The sequence below is a fragment of the Pongo abelii genome, chromosome 13 (assembly GCF_028885655.2).
Source record: "Pongo abelii isolate AG06213 chromosome 13, NHGRI_mPonAbe1-v2.0_pri, whole genome shotgun sequence".
In the NCBI taxonomy this organism is placed as follows: Eukaryota; Metazoa; Chordata; class Mammalia; order Primates; family Hominidae; genus Pongo; species Pongo abelii.
In genome coordinates, this window is record NC_071998.2 from 100553517 (window position 1) to 100573278 (window position 19762).

Consider the following 19762-nt stretch of genomic DNA (forward strand, 5'->3'; position numbering starts at 1 on the left):
ACAAAGAAGGAAGCAATAGCTACCAGGGCCTATGTGAGGGTGAAGTGTGGGAGGAGGGTGAGGATTGCAAAACTACCTTTCAGGTACTATGCTTATGACGCATTTTACAAAATAATCTGTACACCAAATCTCCAAGCCACTCAATTTACCTATATAACAAACCCACACATGTACTCGGGACCTGTTAAAAAAAATTTTTTTTTTAAGTCACAACAATTCAAAGATTTGGACCAAAATATGTATCTAATAAAATAATAATTTATAACAACAACAAAAAAGAATCTTCATAATAATCCTAAACTGGAAAAGACCCCATCTATCAAATGTGGAATGGATAAACTGTGGTACAGTCATACCATATACTACTATACAGCAAAAGAAAGAAATGAACTACCACTACATGCAAAACGTGAATCAATTGCTTTAATGTTGAGCAAAAGATATGAGACACAATAGATTATCTGCTGCATGATTCCATTTATATAAAGTTTACAAACAGGCAAAACTAATCAACGCTGATAGAAAAAAGGATAACGGTTACCTTTGTGTGTAGTGAGGAGAAGGGAGAGATGGGTTTTCTGAGATGCTTTTAATATTCTGTTTCGTGATGTGGGTGCTAATGACACTGGTGTACTCACTTTGTGAAAATTTACCAAGCTTTACATTTATGATTTGTGTACTTTTCCATATGTATGTTTTAATAACAAGTTTACTTTTTTGAAAAAGAGAGTATAATATTTATGAAGCGAGAATTAGAGGGCATTCAAAATCTGACCATGATATTAGGGAACAGTAAGGAAACTGGTTTAACTGGTGATTTCAATGGTGGAGAGGTAGGCAAAAAGACTGGAAAGGTGTGCAACTGAGGACATGACTATATCACGTAGGTGGGAGGATCTAGGCTTCTACAAAGAACACATGAAGCAGCCGGGCACGGTGGTTCACGCCTGTAATCCCAGCACTTTGGGAGGCTGAAGCGGGCGGATCACCTGAGGTCAGGAGTTCGAGATCAGCTGGCCAACATGATAAAACCTCATCTGTACTAAACATACAAAATTAGCCAGGCATGGTGGCATGTGCCTGTAATCCCAGCACTTTGGGAGGCTGAAGCAGACGGATCACCTGAGGTCAGGAGTTCGAGACCAGCCTGGCCAACATGGTGAAATCTCATCTCTACTAAACATACAAAATTAGCCGGGCACGGTGGCATGTGCCAGTAATCCCAGCTACTCCAGAGGCTGAGGTAGGAGAATCACTTGAACCCAGGAGGCGGAGGCTGCAGTGACCTGAGATCTCGCCATTGCACTCCCTGGGCAAAAAGAACAAAACTCTGTCTCAAAAAAAAAAAAAAAAAAGAAAAAGAATATGTGAAGTAATTCTACAAATCAAATTGGTTCAGGGAATGGTGAAGATATAAATCTGACAGTGTTGGGTGGAAGAGCAAATAAAGATGAAGGGCCTGAGAGTAAGTTAACATTTTTTTTATTAATTCTCCACGAACTTTCTCTGATGAGCTGGGCCTCTGCATATGCTATTCCTTCTGCTTGCAAAGCTCTTTCTGCTCCTCTTCATCTGATTAACTCCAGCTCATCGTCAGTGCTCAGCACAAGCATCACTTCCTCTGGGAAGCCCTCCCTGGTCTCCCTAACCAGTCACAGATTTGTGTGACAGAGTTCACTCACTAGTGCTCACCCTCATTTCACACTTAGAACTCATCATGTGTATTTGATATCTGCTTCTCCCACTAGATGCCAAGCCCCACAAGGCTAGGTCTGCTTTTGCTCATTGTACCTCCAAACCTAGGTCTGGTACAGTTAGTAAATGTCTGAATGAATGGAACGAAGAATGAAATAGAAAATGAAGCTAAAATTTATAGTCTATATAACAGACTACATAGCAGTACTGCAGTACAACAATACCGTATAGCAATACAACAGGATAGACAAATTTGACAGAGAAAAATGGGGGAGGGTCTAAGTAGAATGCAGCTAACTACGGTAGTGCGCACCTGTAGTCCCAGCTACTCTGGAGGCCAAGGTGGGAGGGCTGTTTGAGCCCAGGAATTAGAGCCCAGCATGGGCAACACAGCAAGACTCTATCTCTTAAAAAATGAAAGAAAGCAAGAAAAGAAAGAAGGAAGGCAGAGGGGAGGGGAGACAGATGTCCCATAGACCAGTGCTTCTCACACTGCAGTGTGCATACAGAGTGCTTGGGGATCTTGTTAAAATGCAGACTCTGATTCAAGTAGGTCTTGATAGGACCCAAGAGTCTGCATCTTGTCTCCCAGGTGATGACCAAGCTGCTGCTGCTGCCAGGGTCCATTGTGGCAGACGCAAGTCACGGGTAATTGGAAAAGTAGCACCTAATGTCAGGGTGCAGCCAGAGAAAAGATTTGGGAGTCAGTAGCAAGGAGTAGTGAGTGACTCAGCTCTCAGAAGGATGTGGCCAAAGCGATTGGAGGACTAAGAAACAAGCTTCAGGGAATGACAGGGGGCACCGGTTAGATGCAGAAAGAGAAACCACAACAATGAAAGCTGTGCAGAAAGTACATCCAGGAAGAGAAGCACTTGGTCTCATATCATTATATTTAAGGAGCTCCAAGCAAACCTCCCTTCTTCCTTAGATAAGGATAGGGAGTCTGAAATACTAATAAAAAAAAAATCTTCCTGGGACCAGCAGTGCAAAGGAACTTATTCAGTCACTTATAAAATTCCACCCACCCCACCACCTCCGCCTTGCCCTTTCCAATGAAAATGTCATCAGAAGCAGGGATGCATTTTCTGAGTAATACAAAAAGTTATCAAAAGACAACAAATGTGTTCCATAATGTTTTAACCACATTGACTTTAAAATGTCAATTTTATTTTTTAGTTCTTGTCTAAGAATCTCAGGTGGGTTACTTTTTTTTTCAAAAGACACAATAGAACCATTTCAAGTTGGTTTTAGTGGGAGGTGCACATCAGAATCACCTGAGGAGCTTTTAAAAACTGCCTGTCCCCGCACCCCCAGTGGTGATTCAGCATCCTCAGGTGTGGCACAGGATCACATTCCCTTTGGGAAGCCCTCAAAGTAACAGCCAGGGAAACGAGGACTAGAGGAGTGGGTTTCCAGGGAACCTCAGGGTGTGTTTTGGATGGATGGCCTTAGAATACAGGATCTGCAGAATCTAAGCCATGCACTATGTGGATGAATTCACTGTGTGTGATAAGAGGTGGGCAGTTGTTCTGTGGAACAGCTAAAGCAGAGATAGTCACACAATGACCCCAGGCAGAAAAAAACTAGGATTTGAAACAGGTGCCTCCAAATGAAAGTCACATGGGCTGATGCTCCAATGGTGGACATTGATTTCCAGACTTCACCTGAGCAGCTCCTGCTCGTGCTGGCGTGGGTGCCACTGGGGCTTATTCATTTCACTGTGGTTAGCAATGATGCTGTCCAGCACAGTCACACAGCCAGCTGACAAAATAAAGCCCACCAGCAACCCAGGAGAGACAGACTTCCCTTTCTCACACTCATCTCTGTTACATAAAGGGCTTGAAACCTAATGACAATGTCATAAATAGGTATTCTATGAAAGCTGCAGAAATCTTCCTACAATGGTTCCTAAAGCAAACCTTGGTAAGAATGAGCCTGATGTTGAATAACCCAATAATTGAGCCATGTGGTATTTTCAAATTGTCTTGAAATTACATCTTAAACAATCTGGTCAGGACAATGGATGCTGACTAACTGCCCTGTTTCCTGTACTACAGCAATTGGGGAACTCAGGGTTTCTATGGCTTCCTTTATAAGCCTCTTAATTCTAAACAAAGCCACAAGGCAACCAGGAACATGCTGGCCTCTCTGACCACAAATGATTACAGCTGCTGCTGATGCATTTTATAATATGGAAGCCAAGCCTGTTCTTTGCATGAGTTTAAAAATCCATTATTGCTTTAGAATGTTTTAAACAATAGCAAAAGAAGCTCTACTGTGGATACAGTTTTGGGTTTTTTTGCTTGTTTGTTTTTTTGAGACAGAGTCTTGCTCTGTCCCTCAGGCTGGAGTACAGTGGCGTGATCTCGGCTCACCACAAGCTCCTCCTCCCGGGTTCACGCCATTCTCCTGCCTCAGCCTCCTGAGCAGGTGGGACTACAGGCGCCCGCCACCACGCCTGGCTAATTTTTTGTATTTTTAGTAGAGACAGGGTTTCACCATGTTAGCCAGGATGGTCTCGATCTCCTGACCTCATGATCCGCCCACCTCAGCCTCCCAAAATGCTGGGATTACAGGTGTGAGCCACCGCGCCAGGCTGTGAATACAGTTTTTAATCAAAGATTATACTTGGAAAATACAGAAAGAGGCAACATCTCACTTTGCAAACAGTAGGGGCACAATAAAGACCATGAGAGTTAGAGTGGCACATGGAAAGTGCCTAGCACATGTGGGACACATATCAGGCACTCAATGAAAGGCCTTTTATTAACGTTAAGCTTCTAATGCCATTGGGTGCTGTCTACAGATTCCAGATTTTGTAGGGCAATCCTGACTTCAAATGACTTACAGATATATGAATGTTCCATTTCTTAAGGTTTTATGTATCCACTTTAATAAAGACAGCTTGCTAGAGTTAAAAGATAGTGGTGATAGATACGTGATACATCTTTGAGCCGCTCTACAAACTCAGGGGAACCCGAAGCAGTAGCATGCTGGCACAAATTGCCACGCCCTGGGCCCATGAGACACCAGAGCCCTGGGAGTCAGGGTTGGGTAACAGGGCTGCTACCAGGGCTCCTCCCTGGCTGCCTTGAAGCCTGAGACAACGAAAAGGTAATGCCGCTGCTTTATTTCCAAAGGGTCTGTCTACATTCGGATCTGGGAAACTGTTCTTTCGCAAGCCAATGAACCATAGACAGAAAGAAGGGAGAGGAACACATGCAAATGACAGAGCAAACTCAACTCCACTATTATAATTTTAAATAAAGAGGCCGGCGCAGTGGCTCATGCCTGTAATCCCAGCACTTTGGGAGGCCCAGGTGGGCAGATCACCTGAGGTCAGGAGTTTGAGACCAGCCTGGCCAATATGGTGAAACCCCATCTCTACTAAAAATACAAAAATTAGCTGGGTGTGGTGGGGCATGCCTGTAGTCTCAGCTACTTGGGAGGCTGAGTCAGGAAAATCGCTCGAACCCGGGAAGCAGAGATTGCAGTGAGCCGAGATGCGCCATTGCACTCCAGCCTGAGCGACAGAGTGAGACTCTTATCTCAAATAAATAAATGGCAAAGTATTCCATATTCTTATTTTTTAAAGTAAGGGACTTAGGTCTCTAATTGAAGAATATGAGTTCAGTTGAAAAAAAGGAGAAGAAAACAATCTTGATTTATAAATATCCAATTTGTAAGTAACCTGTATAAATGAATCACGGGTGGCTCGCTACAGGAATCAACCTACATCAAGCTGGCCTAGCCCAATGCCACCACCTAGTGGCGACCAGATGAAGACATGCCACCTCCTACGCTGGCATTCTTCACGGGAAACAGGGACAGCTCTGCTTTCTTGCTTATCGCTTACAGTTCAGCTTATTTCAAAAATCTTTTTTGTAGTATAGAAGCCCTTTTCCGTAGCTCAATCCCCTTTCCCCAATTCTTCCCTATGAACTCAGAAAGCGCCTTCTTTCCTCTCCTTTTTTTTTTTTCCCCTTTTAGCTATTTCTGAGCTCCAACAGATGACTGATCTAGAGAAGGGCATTTCTAGCATGGAAAAGTACATGTGCTATCAGCCACCCTAGACAATGACTCATCAAATTAAGTGCGCTTCTCGTCAAATGCCAATATTTAACGTATTGCAGACACATGCTTCATTCATTTAGCAGCTAATATAGTACCAGGGTTGTTCTCTCTTGTCACTGTAGACACACAGATGCTGGGTTGCATTACGTGGTATCGAGCTCTTTGTGGGGCAACCATGGCCCCAACAAGCAACAATCACTCGCATTGCTTACGCCTTTAGTAAGACAGAAACCACGCTTTCCTACTGCTGTCGGTACCTCAAAGAGGACAGCTTCTCATTCCAGTCTGTTTAAAGCCAGGCCTAACTGTTCTTTAAACTCCTCTGAAGTAAGTGGGGTATTCCCTTCTAAAGATAAAATTTACTAGTGAGACCATCATATCTACAAAAAAAAAAAAAAAAAAAAATTAGCTGCATGTGGTGGCACCTGCCTGTAGTCCTAGGTATTTGGGAGGCTGACGTGGGAGAATCGCTTCAGCCCAGGAGGTCAAGGCTGCAGGGAGCTATGATTGCACCACTGCCCTGCAGCCTAGGCAACAGAGCAAGACCTCATCCAAAAAAAAAAAATTTACAAACACTTGGGTGGGGATTTATTTATCATTTATTAAGCACTAAGATGAGCTCAAACTAAGAATGTCTGCTCACTGATCAAGATACTAAAAAAATAGTGACTGAAATGAGACTTTCTTTTTAACCAGTGACTTACAACTAGCGTACACAAGAATCATCTGGGGACTTGTTAAAAATGCAGATTCTTGGTTACCATCCACTGAGATTTTGGTTCAGTAAGGGCCCAGGAAACTGCATTGTAAAACAAAAAATAATTTTCTGGACTTATAGAAAAGTTGCAAGAAAAACAAACTCCTGTATAACCCTTTTGCCCTGGATTCAATTGTTAACATTTTGGTACATGCGCATCTTTTTTTTTTTTTTTTGAGATGGAGTCTCACTCTTGCCCAGGCTAGAGTGCAGTGGCGTAATTTTAGCTCACTGCAACCTCTGTCTCCTGGGTTCAAGCAATTCTTGTGCCTCAGCCTCCCGAGTAGCTGGGGCTACAGGCATGTGCCACCATGCCCAGCTAATTTTTGTATTTTTAGTAGAGACAGTGTTTCACCATGTTGGCCTAGGCTGGTCTTGAACTCCTGACCTCAGGTGATTTGCCTGCCTTGGCCTCCCAAAGTGCTGGGATTACAGGCGTGAGCCATCGTGCCCAGCCCACATACACTTTATTTCCCATCTCTCTCATCTGTATACACGCACAGACACACCATGCTTTTCTCTGAACCACTTGCTGTAGAGATCATGCCCCTTTATCTCGAAATATTTTAGCATGTGTCTCCCCCAAACAAGGGCATTTCATAACCACAGTACAATTATCGCACTGAAGAAATTTAACATGATAAGCACTTATCTAATATCCAGTCCATACTAAAATTTTGCAAATTGTTCCAAAGATGTCCTTTATTTCTCTCCCCCCGATCCACAATCCAAATCAGGATCATGCCTTGTTTTACTTGTCATATGGAAGTCACTTTTTTTTTTTTTTTAAAGAGACAGGGTCTCATTATGTTGCCCAGGCTGGCCTCAAACTCCTGAGCTCAAGCAATCCTCCTGCCTCAGGCCTCCTAAGAAGCTGGGACTACAAATGTATACCAACACACCCAGCTTGAAGTTGCATTTTAAATAAACATCCCCTGACCCTCATGACAATGGTGCAGCTGGTCTGAGAGCCACACAGTGGAAAATCTTCCACCAGACAATCTTCAGAGTTCCTTTTGGTTCTGCCTGTCTATGCCTATAGCCAGGGTCTTGGTTAGGTGGGCATCCTTATGTCAGTTTTACTGTCTATATTACAAGCCACTTCCCAGAGCTAAATAGAGTTTCCGCAGCTTAGCAGCTGTCCTGTCACTTAGTCTGGGAGAAGTGCTTCCTAAATCATTGTTGATGAAGTAACAGATTTTCCAGTCTATATGTCAGTGCTGGGATTAGTACTGTTGTCTAAATAGAGAAAGCAACAGGAAAACTGCCATCATTCAAAAAGGACTGTATCACTTGATATTACATAACCAGATGTCTTGGCTTGTTCACTCAAATGAGTCCACATCATTCACCAACACCAATTCTTAACAATTTGTCCAAATTATAAAAGGCCACACAATGCACACACCCTTCCTCAGAAACCCGTTGAGTCAACCAGCATTTTCTTAAAGCAGCAGCAATGAAAGAAAACAAGATGCATACATTTTGTGCTATTTATTAGGCTTTTTAATGTTTGAAAATGTTCTTTTTAAAAATGTTATTTAATATTTGTTTTCACTATCATTTTTATTTTTTTGCGAATGTTTTTAATGAAATTCAGCCCAACTAATTAAAAATTAGTCATTTCAGTTTTCATTTGTAAATGCCCAAATATCTTAGAAAACACTTTCCTATACATTTCCCTTTACTAGTTTTAAAATAAGTACAGTTGATAACAAAATTACTGTACAACTGGTACCTGGAATTTAATCTTTTTCCTCATAACTCTATAATTTCATAAATTGATCAACACTGCCTTCTGCCGTTTTTAGCCTTTCCTGGCTTTTAAATTTTCTAAAGTACAATACTACATAACAATACAAAGATAAATACACTAACTTATTTTTAAAATTAGGTTTTAGTGTAAACATAATCGTGACTGATTACTTGCTAAACTAGAAAAACAAACATCCTTATTCAGGGAGGCATACTTCATATGGCTAATTCAACATTAAAGCCAAGAAACAAATTTATCCTGAACCTATATACCAAAACATTAATTTTTAAATAACATTTTTAAAGCATAGTGCCAGTGCTGGTGAACAAAACTTTTAAAAAATTTGGGTATTTATGAAAGTGTTAATACCTTTTATTAAAAAATGATTTATGAACAGATTTAATACTCGAATCTTCAGATTTTTCTCTAGCACAAGGGAGACACACTCACACAGGTCACTTTAATAATACAGCACAATACTCCGTCGAATCATCTTGCAGTTGTCAATCCTGATACTCCAAAAGTACAATTTTGGGATCAAATCATTTGTTCCACAGATCCTGTAATTTGTTCGGGGAGTGGCTCTCTGACTGAAGCCCCTGGGAAGCCCGGGTGGAGTCATTTGTAGGACCTGTTGTATTCAAACTAAGATCTGTAATTACTGGCCTTCTTTTCATACAACTTCAAAATGTCAAATAGTTTTCTTATTATGGAGTTGGGGTTTATTTATAGGTTTTATTTATAGGTTCAACACCATGACACTTGCAAAACTAACAAAATAAAAGTTATACTTGATCCTGGCAGGGTAAGAAGTAGTAGTTTTAAGCTCCCTGAAGGGCAAGATAAAGAATGCTGCGGGAGCCGCAGGCAGTTTCGGGAAAGAGGTAATGTTGCTATAAAGAGAAACCAATCTCTTAAGTGCCATGAGCTGGGTTTTCAGTGTTGTGATGAGAAGCTAGTAACTAAAACACAAAGTTTGCCTCGAAGCCGGCAGAAAACTCATGCTGAGTATATTAAATGAAGCCATTCAATTTAAAGAAAAACCTTTTTCTTGAAGTATCACAGAGAGAAAAAGTACAAATGCTAAATATAGTGCTCCCCAGGAGCCCAGCAGGAGCCCTTCATGTCCTCTTCCAGACACTCCCCTCCATAGGTGACCACTCTCTCCTGACTTATAACGCCATCTTCCTGAGTTTTTTTTTTTAAGTTAGATTGTGTTAGAAGTTCTTTTTTTTAAAGAGTTTTAGGAAATCTGATTATGATGCAGTGTCAAACAGCACACCCCCAAATTTCACAGGACTCGACTCTCCCTGGGTTGCTTCTCGGTACCCATGTGGATGTCTTGGGTGGGTTGCAAAGAAATGAGATTTGGTTTTGCCCAGGTAGTCACTGAATGGTGACTGGTAACCTTTCCCCACTGCGTGCCACCTTGGTGAACCCAGACACCTAAGAGCCACCAAACCTGCCTCCTGGGAGAAAAACAGGGCAAATGCTAGCCCATGGGGTGTTTTAACCAAGTCATACTGAGGAAAATGACATCAGGACTTACCCCAGAGAAGCTGTCCCCCCGACAGCCTCCAAGCAACCTGCATCTGACTACGATTTCACGGGCTTGTCAATCTTGTTTACAATTACTTTTAGCCTCCTTGGTTGCTACTTTGGCAAAGGAGTTCCGCATCATTTACTCTTGATATTCATTTCCTGGGCGCCGTCTCTGCGCCAGGCCAGGGAGTGGGCAGTATCAAGTTATAGGGGAGATGAAGGCCCAGGGTGCTGGAGGAACACGAGGAGGGCTCCGGATCCACCAGGGTGGGGTGGGTGTCGGGACCAGTTCACAGAAATTTCATGGGGAGTCTTGCAGGATAAGGGGTATTCGCCAGGGAGAAGCTGCAGCATTCCAGACACCGCAAACCCCATGTGCAAAGGTTGGGAGGGGAAAATGCACGCACGGTATGGGAACTCCACAGAAACTGATTTAGCAGGCGTTCCTGAGGAATAACTGAAATCTTAGAGAAATCTCAGAGAGGATAAGATTAGGTACTTCAAAAATCCAAGGGGCTGTCACACAGAAGAGGAATTAGGATACAATGTAAGGCTGTGAGAAAGTTACCAGCATCAGAATCAGACAGCTGTGGGCGGACCTCAGCTTAATCACTTACTGAGAGATTAACTTTAGAGAGACTGCTTACCCTCTCTAAGACTCAGTTTCCCTATCTTTAAAAGAGAAAGGATTTCCCTAAGGTTGTTTTAATCACTGGAGATAATGTGTATGCAAATTAACTTGCACCTAGCTACTATCATTAGACTGATTTTTTTAGGTCCCAAAGGTTCAATGGGTAGAAGATGAAAGAAACATATTTCTCTTCAACAGACGAAGGAGCTTTTAAACAGTTAAACCTGCACAAATATGGAAGGAAGTGCCTTGTAAGAGAGTGAGCTCCTCATCACTATAGGTAATCAAGCAGAGAAGCTGGATGAGACCCTTGGTGAGAAGGCCTCAGAGGGCAGACTGACAGTGGAGAGTGGGATAGATGAACTCTGGGCTTTCAGGACTTCTGTTTCAACAATTCCAAAGTTAAGTTTCTGTACATGTAAGCCTCAATGTGGTATTGTTCAAAACCGAATTTCCTTACATGTATATTTTCTCATCGGAAATAATTCTAAATGAATACCTCATTCTTGGAAAAAACTGAAATGGCCCATCAAACCGTGAAATAGATGAGGGACTGTAACAAGCAAAAATATGTAAAGCTCAAAAAATAGACAATGGAATATGTTTTACATTTAGCTGTTTCTACCTAAAATTAAGCTACTGATCTCATTTCATTTTCCCTCCGAGTAGTTCCACTAGGCCCCAGATAGACTGGAAATCAGGATGGAATACATTTACTCCACAGGGACATGAATCAAGTTGCATAAACCTTACAAAAATACTCTGCTAATATTTGCTCTCAGGCACAGACACGCCCATTTGGGTGTCAGTCCACGATATTTCTATCTTAGGCTCTGGCCCCCACCCTTTTACAGCCAAAAGCAGCAGAAGCCTTCAGAAAAGAAAACAGCTAAAGTCACTTTGAAAGGTTTGAGATGTGCTAATCACGGTGCATCCCAGCCAAGAAGCTGGAATCTCACAACCGGACCATCCTGCCAGCCTCTGTTCCTGCCAAGGAGTCTGAAGCCAGTGGCGGTCCGGCCAGAGAAACCCAATCCTCACCACCAGTGTCCCTCGCCATAATTTTATCTCAAGGAAACAGAGAAAAATACTCTCCACTTACCCCCACGAAGCATCATCTTATTTGTCTCTGATCAGCCAGGTGACTCGTGAAGTCACTAACTCACTTTTCTCTGGCTCGGTTTCCCAGGTTAGAGGCCTCTAAAGCTTTTTCCAGCTTTAAAATTCTCTGCCTGTAAGGTTTTAATCCAGGGGGCCATCTCAGGTTATATTAGGTTCGGTAACCCTGCTGGTTGCCAGTGTGCCTCTAGAAACCATAAAATGTTTTTATGCAGCCTATTCAGATTTCCAGGGCTTTGTACCCTGATAAAATGGGGTCAGCAAATTAATGAAAGGAAACTCTTAAAAAAGACTTCTAAAAGGCATGCCAAAATGCAAATCAGGAGAACAGCATTTAGGAACAACTGAATGAAATGTATATGTTTATCAAAATAACAAGTTGTAAACCTTAAAAAAACTGTAAAAAGTAAACAAAAGGAATGTATAATTGCTACTAAAAAATAAAAGGTAAAGAAAAAAAGGAAATAATATATGTCATTGCTGCTGTTGATGCATTTATCTGTACTGAGGCCTTCCACGTGCTGTGAGCTGAGAATACAGAGATAAAGACAACCCTCTCACTGATTTCAAGAGTGGTCCGTGACTGGACCAGGAAGATCTTTGCTTGGGAGTACTCTGGGACAGGAGGGGTCTTGCCAGGCCAGAGTCCACTGGAGGTTTGAAGGAACAGCCAGACCTGGGTTCTAGTCTCTGCTCTGCCACTCCCAAGTGGACACGAACCTGAACAAATTAATGTTTTGTCTCGGTTTCCTCCTCTGTAAATAACTGTAGGGAGCAGAGATTTCATTCTTAATGCAGCACAGGGCCTGGCCCGCCACAGCCACTCAACACCAGCTCTGTGAATGCTGCCTATACGTTCTTGCCCTTCCCACCTGTCGTTTCTCAGTCCCTGGGCCATTCCCTTTCCTGTTTCTGGGCTTCCTGTGCTACCAGGCTTCAGCGATTTCCAAGTATTTTTACACCCCTCACTCCTGACTGATTGGTTTTGAATGGGCCTGGAAGGTAGCACTGCTGTTACCATTTTACAAGATTGGGAGACGCGACTCAGAACCACACACAGGTCACACAGGCAGACTTCAAACAGGGTGATGATCCCAAGCTCAGGTGGGGGCATCACACACCACCCACTCTGAGTCCACTGATCCACGTGACTGGGAGGGAGATGAATTACAGGTGATTCACTGGAGGTGGTAAACGGAGCCCCACACTTAGTCACTATTGTCTCTGTAACTTACTAAATAAGGTATGTTCTTACCCTTTTGAGATAATCTTTATAAACACTCCCGAGGCTCTCATGTTGGTAAATTTCCTCTTACAAGGGAAATGGCCCAGAAAACCTTCTTGCCCCCTAATTAACTCTGCAACATTAGAAACTTGAGTAATGATCTGGGTATTTATCACCATATTCCCTCTGCTCTAAGATGACACACCTGATGTAACAGGTGTTTCAGCAAGGTTATTTTAAAGAAACAGTACATCCAAAGTACCCTGTGACTGTGAAAGTCATGGTGATTTCAGAAGCATTAAAGTGTGGCCAGCGTGCCTTTCAGAATTGAGGAAATGTAGTAAATGACTTCCTCCCACTTTTGCAAAAGGCCTGGACTGGAGTGTGTCACATGATGTCTAAAGGCCCTTCCAGCCTCACAGGCAGCCGTCCCTGGGTTAATTATTAGCAGCAGCGGGAGGGCAGAAACAGGCCACCTCATTTCCTGAGGCCAGGCTCTGGGTTTGGCCTGGGGCCGCTCCTACCTGATGACCAGCTCTCCTTCCGGACCTCAGTGAGGTGGCCAGCCCTGGCCCCAGTCAGTCTCTCCTCCCACTGCACCTGCCTCCAGGGATCGCGGAACTGCCAGGACTCCTTCCGGCCCATGGGAAGCTGAGCTTCTCAGCAAACTAGAGCTCCATAAGACTCTTGCTCACTCACCTTTGGGGGCACATGCACTGGCTCTGAGCCAAGGATCTGATGAGGACAGTCATGGGGCGGGAGTAACTGACTAACAAGGGGGCGGCAACCTGGGTGTAGCAGGGGCCTGGGTCTCTGGAGGATCCAGGACAGCCTCATGGTGTCTGAACTCTGAGCTTCTTTCAACCTGCCAGGAGAGAGGCTCAGGCAGCAAGAAATCTCCCTGGGTGGCTGTGAAAAAGGTGGATCTGACCACAGATGGTAGTGAACCTTGGAGGGGAAGGAGACGGAGGCTCAGACCAGCGGCTACAAAGGGCTTGGACTCTGATGTGCTCAGGTTGAACAAAACAAGCCAACCAACAATTTTGTTTGTGCTTTTTAAAAAGTTGAACTTGTCTATGCAATCATATATTCCACTCTTTCTCATGATCACTATCCAACATTCGTCCAGGTATTTCAAACACTTCCCTGACCCTTTCTGTTATGACTACGATATTCCACCACGTGGATGTACATAACTGTGGCTGGGTGTTCAGATGACTTCTCACTAGCAGAGCTCAGATTTCAGAAAGAATCCACAGTAAACCCAGAAAAGGAAGAGGAAGCTTGTGACCAAGGACAGGCACCAATGCCAAGGAAGTGGGGGTCCCAACGAGCCCTGAGTTAGGGCAAAAACACCAAAGAGAGGAGGAATGAGATGACAGACAGGGGCTGGGCCACCACCTAGAGGAGGATGGCTAAACATGAGCAAGGTAACTGATGATGATTTGTGCAAAATCGCCACGTTAACTGTGTTCTGTCTTTTCTACCAGGTAGAATGATCTTTTACAATGGAAAAGATGAAATTAAAGGGGATGGGAAGGCATTCCCTGAGCAACTCCCATGACCCAGGAGAGAGCCCACACTCATCATCTTACTGGACTCTCACATCAAAAGAGGGGACCAGGCTTCACCCATGAGGTTACCCCATGTGTTTCTGAGGGGACCCAGTGGCAGGGTAGAATCCAAACCAGTGGCTCCTGTCAAAGACGTGCTCCTCCCACTACCTCTTCTGGTCTTTTTTTCTTTTTCTTTTTTTCTGTTCTTTTAAATCTCCGGTAAACAAGTGTGTCTTTTTTTTTTTTTTTAAATTGTAAAATATATAGGACCTAATGCTTGCCACTTTAACCATTTCTAAGTGTACAATTCAGTGGCATTAATTATATTCACAATGTTATGCAACCATCACCACTATTTCCAGAAATTTTTCATCATCCCAAACAGAAACTCTGTACCCATTAGGCAATAACTCCCCATTCACCCCTCCTCCAACTCCTGGCCACCTCTAATCTACTTTCTGCCTCTATGAATTTGCCTAGTCTAGATACATCAGCGGAACCATATAGTATTTGTCTATTTGAGTCTGGCTTATTTCACTTAGCATAATGTTTTTAAGATTCCTCCATATTTTAGCATGTATCAGAACTTTATTTCTTTTTATGACTGAATGATATTCCATTTTGTTTATCAGTTCATCTGTCATTGGACATTTGGATTGTTTCTGCCTTCTGGCTATTGTGAATGGTGTTGCAACGCTTAAATTTTATCGTTTCAGTGTACAAGTATCTGTCCGAGTCCACTTTCAATTCTTTCAGGTATATACGTAGGAGTAGGATTGCTGGGTCATATGGTAGTTCTATCTATAGCTTTTTAAAATTTTTTTGAGAAACAGTCTTGCTCTGTTGCCCGGGCTGGAGAGCAAAGGCACGATCTCGGCTTATTGCAGCCTCCTCCACCTCCCAGGCTCAATGGATCTTCCCATCTCAGCTTCCCTAGTAGCTGGGACTACAAGTGTGTGCCACCACACCCAGCTAAGCTTTTGTACTTTTGGTAGACTGGGTTTCGCCCTGTTGCCCAGGCTGGTCTCAAACTCCTGAGCTCAAGCGATCCACCCGCTTTAGCCTCCCAAAGTGCTGGGATTACAGGCCTGAGCCTCCGTCCTGGCCCTATTATGTACAGCTTTTTGGGAAACAATCAGATTGTTTTCTACAGAGGCTGCACCATTTTACATTCCCACCACAATATAAGAGGGTTACTATTCCTCAACATCCTTGCTAATACTTGTTAGTTTCCTGTTTTTGATCATAACCATTCTAGTAGGTGTGCAGTGGTGTCTCATTGTGGCTTTAATTTACATTTTCCATAATGATTAATGATGCTGAGCCTCTTTTCATGTGTTTACTGGCCATTTGTGCATCTTTAGAGAAATATCTATTCAAGTCTTCTGCCCATTTTTAAAATTTGTTTTGTGTTAGTGTGGGCTGTTGACTTTCAGGGTCTCGCTCTGTCACCCAGGCTGGAGGTCAGTAGCACCATCTTGGCTCAGTGTAACCTCCGTCTCCCAAGTGATCCTCCAGCCTCAGTCTCCCTAGTAGCTGGGACTACAGGCACACACCACCATACCTGGCTAATTTTTGTATTTTTTGTAGAGACGGGGTTTCGCCATGTTGCCCAGACTCATCTTGAACTCCTAGACTCAATGATCTGCCTGCCTCAGTCTCCCAAGGTGCTGGGATCACAAGTGGGAGCCACTGCACCTGGCCTATTCTCTCATTCTATAGGTTGCCTTTTCACTTTCTTGATAATGCCTTTGGATGCAAAAAAGCTTTAATTTTCATGAAGTCCCAATTTATTTTTCGTTACTTACATTTTTAGTGTCATATCCAAGAATTCATTGCCAAATTCAAGGCTGTGAAGGTTTACCCCTATGTTTTCTTCTAGGAGTTTTATGGCTTTAGGGTCTTTTATTAAGGTCATTGATCCATTTTGAGTGAATTTTTGTACATGGTATGAGGTGTTAGCTGCTCTGGTCTTGCTGAGTGGAGTCCTTCACCAGCACGATCTTCTGGCAGAGCTAACATCCCTACACAAAAAGCCTGGGTCTGAGTCTTTAAAATCTCACCACTGCTGCACAGGCAGCCTGCCCAGTGGCTGGTACCCAACAGGTGCTCAATAACTTACTGTGGGATGAATGGATGGATGGATGGATGGATGCATGGTTGGATGGATGGATGGTTGGATGAATGGATGGATGGATGGAAGGATGGAGGGATGGCTGATGGATAAACCACTGGGTTTATCCCTCCACTCACTTCTTATGACTGCTGCCCACAGCTGGCTGGGAGACTCTTTCATAACAAAGGAAATCTAATAGGCTAAACATATTAAGAATTAAATATCAACAATGGCATTTACACACTCCTAATATTAACCTAAAAATGACCCAAGATCTAACTCATGCGCCTAACTGGACAAGACAGAGGAAAGCCCAATGTACCCTTGCCAGTCTCCTGGTTCAAGTCCCTCATTGCACAGATAAGGAAACCCAAGGGCAGGGCAGGGCATGGCAGGGACTTCCAAAGCCAGACCCCACCAAACATAGGTCTCAGTGATGGCCCACTACAGATAAGCAAGAGAAATACATGAGGTTAGTTTGAACTGCTTCACAGAGGAGGGGTGGCCCTCTGGTTCTAAAATCTCCAAAGGGGACGGGGAAATGAACCCTGAGTGCTAGATCTCATTCTGCTCCACCAGGGTCTCATGCTTCTCTGTATGTTCCCAGGTGGTGCCAAGCTTGTTCCAACCTTGGGTGTTTGCACGTGCTGTTCCCTCTCCTTGAACACCCTTCCCTTAGATATGCACCTGGCTCTCTCACTCAGTTTCTTCATGTGCCTGCTTAAATTTTACCTCATCAGTGAGGCCTTCCCTGATCACTCCTTCTCCCTCTCGCCCTACTTTAGATTTCTCCTTAAATGTAAGTTCCTTAAAGGCAGAGATTTTAGTAGTGAACTGCCATCTCCATGGCATCTAGAACAGTGTCCAGTGCATATGAGGCACTAAGTATCTATGGAATGCATGAATAAATTGATAAAATTGCGAACCCCATACTCAGTGTGTAGCATGTCGCTAAGTGTCACAAAAGGGGAAGGCAGATGGGTGGGCACTGCCTGGACCCTGCAGCCACAGAGGCACCCAAGTTTACTTCTGGACCCGCAGGCTGTCCAGCGCTCCTGGGCCTGTGACAAAGACAGGGAGGGCTGGGACATCGTGTACAGTCAGAAACTCCCTCACCTTTCGGTCAGGTCCAAGATGCTGGCAGCTGCTCCCCTGCTGATCAGGCCATAGAAAATGGAGCCTCTGCCCATAGGCGCTTAAGAAATGCGTGTGAAATGCACAAACGAATGAATGAATGAACAACTAATGCACACAGGGCTTACACCTGCACTTTTAGAAGGTTTGTGTCAGCACTAACACAGTATACCATTCCAATGGGGCTGGGAGGTAGTCTGACTGAGTAATTCCATTTCTAGGAACCTGCTGTCAGGATATATTCAGACATGAAAAAAAGTTTCAGTTGCAGAGATTTTCCTCCCAGCAACATTTATAACACTGAAAATTACAAACAAAAAAGCTACTTGCCAATTTCGGAGGGCCAGTTAAGTAAGCCACAAAACAGCCACAGGATGTCTGTGTGATTAGAATATTAAGAGGCTTGTTATAACGTTGTATCTACAGGATAACTGCAACTAATTAAAACAAAGGAATCTGAAAGACAAAAAAACCCCACACATGTTAGTTTTTCTATTCTTTCAACTTTTCTGTTATTTTCTATGATGAGCAATGACGAGTTAGAAGAAAGTCAAACTGATCAAATTTTTTTGGTTTTAAATGCTGTCACCTAATGCTTTATTGGTGCCAGGGTGTTAAACTGCTTAAATCTCCGTCCCCTGACTCTCTGCTGCCTCCTGTCCCATTTCTGCATCCCCAACCCTGCTTCCTCTTCCTGGGTTCCCTCCCACTATCCACTGTCCGCCCTGCCCCACCACCTCTGCAATGCTCTGGCCTTTTAATCCATACCTGGACCCACTCCTCCCCGAGAAACCAGCTCCAGTGCCGGGCTGCCTCCTCCACTTCCCAGATCTGTGGCTTTGGACAAGTTACTGAACCTCTCTGAGATTCCATTTCCTCCTCAGGAAAATGAAACTGACATTAACCCACAGGGTCCTCCTCAGCACTCGCAGGTGCTAAGGCTGTGGGCTGCTCTAGACACTGCCCCACGTTGGAGCCCTATCTGCTGCTTCTACTCAGCCTCGGGAAGAGCTGCTATCAGTGCCCTGATGCACAGGGAGAAAAGTCTTGATCCCCGGTCTGCATAAATCTGGGCACCTGTCCTTTCCTGAAGGCAGCAGAAGAAAAGTAGGTTTGCTCTTGGCTCCCAGATCAACATGATAGCTTCTTGGCTGAAACTGCCATTCCCCAGTGGAGCCCTCCACACCTTCAGAGAACTCACAGCTCAGCCCTCACTCCTCAGAGCTGACACCCAATATGCGAGTCCCCTTTAGACCATGTTCCTGGCAATTTCACCAAAGGCCTTGCTAATGCCATAGCTGGGCCTCCTGTCCACAGCGACAGGCTCCAATGCCCTGGCTCGGTACTGGGCTCTCCTACTCCCTTTTGATCACAGGCTTTACTCACTCTTCCTTCAAAACCTGAATCCACCCCTCTCTCTAACACCAGCTGTGAGGCAGGTGCTGGGGTACAAGGTTAAGAGGCTGTCGCAGGTCCTAGCTCTCTGGAAACTCACAAACCAATCAGAGAGAGGGGGATGCAGAAATCACAGCTTTCCATGTGGGGAGTGCTAAGACAGAGGACCTTCCAGGGTGTGACCATGGCTCAGCCTCCGGCAGAAAGCGATGCCTTCTAAGGAGGATATAACTGTGAAGCCAGACTGTGAGGGATGAGATATCAAGCAACAAAATCAAATCACTCCGTATGTCTCCCAAAGCTCTCACCGGGCTCTTACAATCAGTCTCCATCATCACTCACAATCTGATTCCAATTGAACCCGACAGACCCCAGATGCCTGGATACACCTGCCCCTTTGAGGTGTCTCCAAGCAGCCAGGCAGAAAGCTGGGTATACTTTAAGCTGTGCATGTTTTTTCTCTACCTTCTCCTCCACAAGGCTCCCCATCATTAATCATATTCTGGATGAATGCCGCTCAAAGTACAGTCTCTGGACCAGCGGCTTCGGCATCACTGAGTACCTATTAGAAATGCAGAGTCTCAGGCCTCACCCCTGACCTACAGAATCTGAATCATTTTGTATAAAGTGTGACAGGCTGCGATCTCCATTCCAATTCCAACTTCCTCCTCTTCACTCTGTCGCGAGCTGCCATCTTTTGGTGCCTTCGACATCTACGCGGTGAACTAAAGCCAACCTCTGCAGTGTCCACCTCAGGCAGAA

General features: G+C 44.1%; 1 protein-coding gene across 2 annotated transcripts in view; it reads right to left on the bottom strand.

Annotated features, from left to right (window-relative positions):
- Positions 1 to 19762, bottom strand: part of PTPN3 (protein tyrosine phosphatase non-receptor type 3) — a 120073-nt gene that overhangs the window by 86357 nt on the left and 13954 nt on the right.